The following is a 7,500-nucleotide window of genomic DNA, read 5'->3' on the forward strand; positions in this document are numbered from 1 at the left end:
TTTCTAAGTATGTGAACGAAAGAGGCTAAGGAGGCTGGAAGTTAGGCCTCTCTCGTTGTTGGACTTAGAAAAAATCCACTTTTTTTGCACGGGATTTTTTCTAAGTGTCACATGGAAGAGGCTAAACAGGCTGGAGGCCAGGCCTCTCTCGTTGTTGGACTTAGAAAAAATCCCAAAAGTGGACACTCTGACAAAATCACGCATGTTGACACTTAGGCAAAAAATCCAACTTTTGCTCCACGGAAGAAAGAGGCTAAGGAGGCTGGAACTTAGGCCTCTCTCGTTGTTGGACTTTGAAAAAATCCACTTTTTTTGCACGGGATTTTTTCCAAGTGTCTCATGGAAGAGGCTAGACAGGCTGGAGGCCAGGCCTCTCTCGTTGTTGGACTTTGAAAAAATCCCAAAAGTGGACACTCTGACAAAATCACGCATGTTGACACTTTGGCAAAAAATCCAACTTTTTTGGACTTGGCCCGGCTTTTCTTCCATTTGTCCCCCACTTGGGCTGGTTCACTCCTGGGTATCTTTTGGTCATTCCCGGGGGCCCCGGAGCTCGCGCAGCTCGCTGCGGGACTTCTGGAACTCCATCCTGGGTAGGATTTTTAAACAATTTCGGACCTTTTTCCAACTTTTTCTCAAATTGTCCCCCACTTTCGCTGGTTCACTCCTGGGTATCTTTTGGTCATTCCCGGGGGTCCCGGAGCTCGCGCAGCTCGCTGCGGGACTTCTGGAACTCCATCCTGGGTAGGATTTTTAAACAATTTCGGACCTTTTTCCAACTTTTTCTCAAATTGTCCCCCACTTTTGATGGTTCACTTCTGGGTGCCTTTTGGTCATTCCCGGTGTTCCTGCGGCTCGCGCAGCTCGCTGCGGGGCTTCTGGAACTCCATCCTGGGTAGGATTTTTAATCAATTTCGGACCTTTTTCCAACTTTTTCTCAAATTGTCCCCCACTTTTGATGGTTCACTTCTGGGTGCCTTTTGGTCATTCCCGGTGTTCCTGCGGCTCGCGCAGCTCGCTGCGGGGCTTCTGGAACTCCATCCTGGGTAGGATTTTTAATCAATTTCGGACCTTTTTCCAACTTTTTCTCAAATTGTCCCCCACTTTTGATGGTTCACTTCTGGGTGCCTTTTGGTCATTCCCGGTGTTCCTGCGGCTCGTGCAGCTCGCTGCGGGACTTGTGGAACTCCATCCTGGGTAGGATTTTTAATCAATTTCGGACCTTTTTCCAACTTTTTCTCAAATTGTCCCCCACTTTTGATGGTTCACTTCTGGGTGCCTTTTGGTCATTCCCGGTGTTCCTGCGGCTCGCGCAGCTCGCTGCGGGGCTTCTGGAACTCCATCCTGGGTAGGATTTTTAATCAATTTCGGACCTTTTTCCAACTTTTTCTCAAATTGTCCCCCACTTTTGATGGTTCACTTCTGGGTGCCTTTTGGTCATTCCCGGTGTTCCTGCGGCTCGTGCAGCTCGCTGCGGGACTTGTGGAACTCCATCCTGGGTAGGATTTTTAATCAATTTCGGCCCTTTTTCCAACTTTTTCTCAAATTGTCCCCCACTTTTGATGGTTCACTTCTGGGTGCCTTTTGGTCATTCCCGGTGTTCCTGCGGCTCGCGCAGCTCGCTGCGGGGCTTCTGGAACTCCATCCTGGGTAGGATTTTTAATCAATTTCGGACCTTTTTCCAACTTTTTCTCAAATTGTCCCCCACTTTTGATGGTTCACTTCTGGGTGCCTTTTGGTCATTCCCGGTGTTCCTGCGGCTCGTGCAGCTCGCTGCGGGACTTGTGGAACTCCATCCTGGGTAGGATTTTTAATCAATTTCGGACCTTTTTCCAACTTTTTCTCAAATTGTCCCCCACTTTTGATGGTTCACTTCTGGGTGCCTTTTGGTCATTCCCGGTGTTCCTGCGGCTCGCGCAGCTCGCTGCGGGGCTTCTGGAACTCCATCCTGGGTAGGATTTTTAATCAATTTCGGACCTTTTTCCAACTTTTTCTCAAATTGTCCCCCACTTTTGATGGTTCACTTCTGGGTGCCTTTTGGTCATTCCCGGTGTTCCTGCGGCTCGTGCAGCTCGCTGCGGGGCTTCTGGAACTCCATCCTGGGTAGGATTTTTAATCAATTTCGGACCTTTTTCCAACTTTTTCTCAAATTGTCCCCCACTTTTGATGGTTCACTTCTGGGTGCCTTTTGGTCATTCCCGGTGTTCCTGCGGCTCGCGCAGCTCGCTGCGGGGCTTCTGGAACTCCATCCTGGGTAGGATTTTTAATCAATTTCGGACCTTTTTCCAACTTTTTCTCAAATTGTCCCCCACTTTTGATGGTTCACTTCTGGGTGCCTTTTGGTCATTCCCGGTGTTCCTGCGGCTCGTGCAGCTCGCTGCGGGACTCGTGGAACTCCATCCTGGGTAGGATTTTTAAACAATTTGGTACTTTTTCCTCCTTTTCCTCCATTTTTCCCCCACTTTCGCTGGTTCACTTCTGGGTGCCTTTTGGTCATTCCCGGTGTTCCTGCGGCTCGTGCAGCTCGCTGCAGGGCTTCTGGAACTCCATCCTGGGTAGGATTTTTAAACAATTTGGCACTTTTTCCTCCTTTTCCTCCATTTTTCCCCCACTTTCGCTGGTTCACTTCTGGGTGCCTTTTGGTCATTCCCGGTGTTCCTGCGGCTCGTGCAGCTCGCTGCGGGACTTGTGGAACTCCATCCTGGGTAGGATTTTTAAACAATTTGGTACTTTTTCCTCCTTTTCCTCCATTTTTCCCCCACTTTCGCTGGTTCACTTCTGGGTGCCTTTTGGTCATTCCCGGTGTTCCTGCGGCTCGTGCAGCTCGCTGCGGGGCTTGTGGAACTCCATCCTGGGTAGGATTTTTAAACAATTTGGTACTTTTTCCTCCTTTTCCTCCATTTTTCCCCCACTTTCGCTGGTTCACTTCTGGGTGCCTTTTGGTCATTCCCGGTGTTCCTGCGGCTCGTGCAGCTCGCTGCGGGACTTGTGGAACTCCATCCTGGGTAGGATTTTTAAACAATTTGGTACTTTTTCCTCCTTTTCCTCCATTTTCCCCCCACTTTCGCTGGTTCGCTTCTGGGTGCCTTTTGGTCATTCCCGGTGTTCCTGCGGCTCGTGCAGCTCGCTGCGGGACTTGTGGAACTCTACCCTGGGTGGGATCATATGATTTTCAACCCATTTTGGACCTTTTTCCCGACTTTCCCTCCATTTCCCTCCCACTTTCGATGGTCCACTCCTGGGTGTCTTTTGGTCATTCCCGGGACCCGGGAAGCCTCGGGCCTGCGGCGGGACTTGTGGATCTCCATGCTGGGCATGATTTTATGAGTTTTCTGGACTTTCTCTTCCCCGGGACCCGGGAGGCACGCGGCTGGACGTTATGCCCCCTAAAATCCCTCCCTTTGCTCGTAAGGCCAATTTTCCTCCGGATTTACTCTCTATAGACCCCAAGGAAAAAAATACCCGACCGGCGTCCATTTTTGACATCGGTCTCCAATCTAGGGCACGCGGGCCGAAAGCGGTACGCCGGTTCCGAAATCCGGCCCCCGCATTTTTTGGGTATTTTTTGAAAAAAATGGCATTTTTGGGACCGGGGGGACTTGCTGGACTCAGTCCCGGGTGCGGATTTTGAAAACTTTGAGGACTTTTGGATTTTCCCCCAGCTTTTCTCCCCCACTTGCAGTTTGACTTTGCGGGGTGCGTTACGGCTGTGCCGGGCGTCCCTGGACTCGGGTGGCCAGCTGCGGGGCTGGTGGGGGACTGATTTTTGAACACTTTGAGGACTTTTGGCTACTCTGCCAGCTTTTCTCCCCCACTTGCAGTGTGACTTTGCGGGCCTTGTTACGGAGGTGCCGGGCTTCCCTGGACTCGGGTGGCCAGCTGCGGGACTCGTGGGACTGATTTTGGAACACTTTGAGGACATTTAACTTCTTTCCCAGCTTTTTTCCCCTCCACTTCCAGTTTGACTTTGCGGGGTGCGTTATGGACGTGCTGGGCATCCCGGAACTCGGGCGGCCGGCTGCGGGACATTTTGCCCTCCTCCAAACCCCAGCCCTCTTTGTTTATCATGCCTATTTTCTGCTGGACACACACCCTCTCTTTTGAGCTGCCTCTTTTTTTACATTTGGATATGATTTATTGATGAATGGATTTGTTTTCCCCTTTTTAAATGATGGTTGATGTCTACCTTTTTAATACTTGCTTCTGGCTGCAGCCGAGACTTACAGTGTGATGCATCCAACCCCAACCCTGGTTTTTGTTTCCCTTAAAAACTTGGGGAAATGGACAGCTTTTTGGGGGGGCACTTCCAGCAAATGGAGGGACCTATTTGGAATTCCCCACCCGGGTGGAGATCCACGGCGAGCCGGCCTTCCTAAAGGGACAGCAACATGGACACTCTGCCATCATTGCAGCTTCTTTTTTTTTTTGGGGCACTCTGTCATATTTCCAGCTTTTTTTCGTGCTGACTTCCAGCAAATAGAGGGACCTGTTTTGAATTCCCTACCCGGGTGTAGATCCACGGCAAGCCGGCCTTCTTAAAGGGACAGGCACCCCCCTGTCCCTTGACACCTGCTTCCCTCCTCGGCGTCACCGAAATCCCACAAAATGACTGAAAATAGGACCCCAAATGACATCACTCGGTCCGGTTCTTTGGGTCTCACTCGGGGGCTTCTTTGACTCTGGAAGGCATGGTGAACCAAAAGTAGACACTTGGAAAAAATCCCCACTTTACAAGTTGACACTTTGAAAAAAAATCCCGACTATATAAGTTGACACTTGGAAAAAATCCCCACTTTATAAGTTGACACTTGGAAAAAATCCCCACTTTATAAGTTGACACTTAGAAAAAATCCCCACTTTATAAGTTGACACTTAGAAAAAATCCCGACTTTATAAGTTGACACTTAGAAAAAATCCCCACTTTATTTTGGAAAGGTTGGTACACCAAAAGTGGACACTTAGAAAAAATCCCCACTTTATTTTGGAAAGGTTGGTACACCAAAAGTGGACACTTAGAAAAAATCCCGACTTTGACTTTCGCAGGTCTATTACACTAAAAGTTGACACTCTGTCATATTTCCAGCTTTTTTTTGTGCTGACTTCCAGCAGATAGAGGGACCTATTTTGAATTCCCTACCCTGGTGCAGAACCACGGCAAGCCGGCCTTCCTAAAGGCACAGGCACATGGACACTCTGCCATAAGTGCAGCTTTTTCTTCTAAGGGTGCAGCGGCGGCGGAAGTCCACCGGAGGGCTCCAAATCCCCGCTTTCCTTTTTAGGCTTAAAGTGGCTTTTCCCTCCTTAAAAACTTGGGGAAATGGACAGCTTTTTGGGGGGGCACTTCCAGCAAATAGAGGGACCTATTTGGAATTCCCCACCCGGGTGGAGATCCACGGCAAGCCGGCCTTCTTAAAGGGACAGGCACATGGACACTCTGCCATCATTGCAGCTTCTTCTTTTTTTTTTTTCCCCTGTCATATTTCCAGCTTTTTTGTGCTGACTTCCAGCAAATAGAGGGACCTGTTTTGAATTCCCTACCCGGGTGTAGATCCACGGCAAGCCGGCCTTCTTAAAGGGACAGGCACCCCCCTGTCCCTTGACACCTGCTTCCCTCCTCGGCGTCACCGAAATCCCACAAAATGACTGAAAATAGGACCCCAAATGACATCACTCGGTCCGGTTTTTTGGGTCTCACTCGGGGGCTTCTTTGACTCTGGAAGGCATGGTGAACCAAAAGTGGACACTTGGAAAAAAAATCCCCACTTTACAGGTTGACACTTGGAAAAAAATCCCCACTTTATAAGTTGACACTTGGAAAAAATCCCGACTATATAAGTTGACACTTAGAAAAAATCCCGACTATATAAGTTGACACTTAGAAAAAATCCCCACTTTATTTTGGAAGTGTTGGTACACCAAAAGTTGACACTTAGAAAAAATCCCGACTTTATTTTGGAAGGGTTGGTACACCAAAAGTTGACACTTAGAAAAAATCCCGACTTTATTTTGGAAGGGTTGGTACACCAAAAGTTGACACTTAGAAAAAATCCCGACTTTATTTTGGAAGGGTTGGTACACCAAAAGTTGACACTTAGAAAAAATCCCAACTTTTACACTTAGAAAAAATCCAGCTTTTTGTTGCTGACTTCCATCAAATAGAGGGACTTTTTCCATGTTTCTTAACCGGGTGTCGATCCAAGGCAGGTGGGCCTTCTGGAAGCGACACCCTCCTTGACACTTAGAAAAAATCCAGCTTTTTGTTGCTGACTTCCATCAAATAGAGGGACTTTTTCCATGTTTCTTAACCGGGTGTCGATCCAAGGCAGGTGGGCCTTCTGGAAGCGACCCTCTCCTTCACACTCTGTCATATTTTCAGCTTTTTTGTGCTGACTTCCATTCAATAGAGGGACTTTTTCCATGTTTCTTAACCGGGTGTCGATCCAAGGCAGGTGGGCCTTCTGGAAGCGACACCCTCCTTCACACTTAGAAAAAATCCAGCTTTTTGTTGCTGACTTCCATTAAGTAGAGGGACTTTTTTCTTTTTTCTTAACCGGGTGGTGATCCAAGGCGGGTGGGCCTTCTGGAAGCGACACCCTCCTTGACACTTAGAAAAAATCCAGCTTTTTGTTGCTGACTTCCATCAAATAGAGGGACTTTTTCCATGTTTCTTAACCGGGTGTCGATCCAAGGCAGGTGGGCCTTCTGGAAGCGACCCTCTCCTTCACACTTAGAAAAAATCCAGCTTTTTGTTGCTGACTTCCATTAAATAGAGGGACTTTTTTCATTTTTCTTAACCGGGTGTCGATCCAAGGCAGGTGGGCCTTCTGGAAGCGACACCCTCCTTGACACTTAGAAAAATTCCAGCTTTTTGTTGCTGACTTCCATTAACTAGAGGGACTTTTTTCATTTTTCTTAACCGGGTGGTGATCCAAGGCAGGTGGGCCTTCTGGAAGCGACACCCTCCTTGACACTTAGAAAAAATCCAGCTTTTTGTTGCTGACTTCCATCAAATAGAGGGACTTTTTCCATGTTTCTTAACCGGGTGTCGATCCAAGGCAGGTGGGCCTTCTGGAAGCGACACCCTCCTTGACACTTAGAAAAATTCCAGCTTTTTGTTGCTGACTTCCATTAACTAGAGGGACTTTTTTCATTTTTCTTAACCGGGTGGTGATCCAAGGCAGGTGGGCCTTCTGGAAGCGACACCCTCCTTGACACTTAGAAAAAATCCAGCTTTTTGTTGCTGACTTCCATCAAATAGAGGGACTTTTTTCATTTTTCTTAACCGGGTGGTGATCCAAGGCAGGTGGGCCTTCTGGAAGCGACACCCTCCTTGACACTTAGAAAAATTCCAGCTTTTTGTTGCTGACTTCCATTAACTAGAGGGACTTTTTTCATTTTTCTTAACCGGGTGGTGATCCAAGGCAGGTGGGCCTTCTGGAAGCGACACCCTCCTTGACACTTAGAAAAAATCCAGCTTTTTGTTGCTGACTTCCATCAAAT

The sequence above is a fragment of the Nerophis ophidion genome, unplaced genomic scaffold, assembly GCF_033978795.1.
Source record: "Nerophis ophidion isolate RoL-2023_Sa unplaced genomic scaffold, RoL_Noph_v1.0 HiC_scaffold_90, whole genome shotgun sequence".
In the NCBI taxonomy this organism is placed as follows: Eukaryota; Metazoa; Chordata; class Actinopteri; order Syngnathiformes; family Syngnathidae; genus Nerophis; species Nerophis ophidion.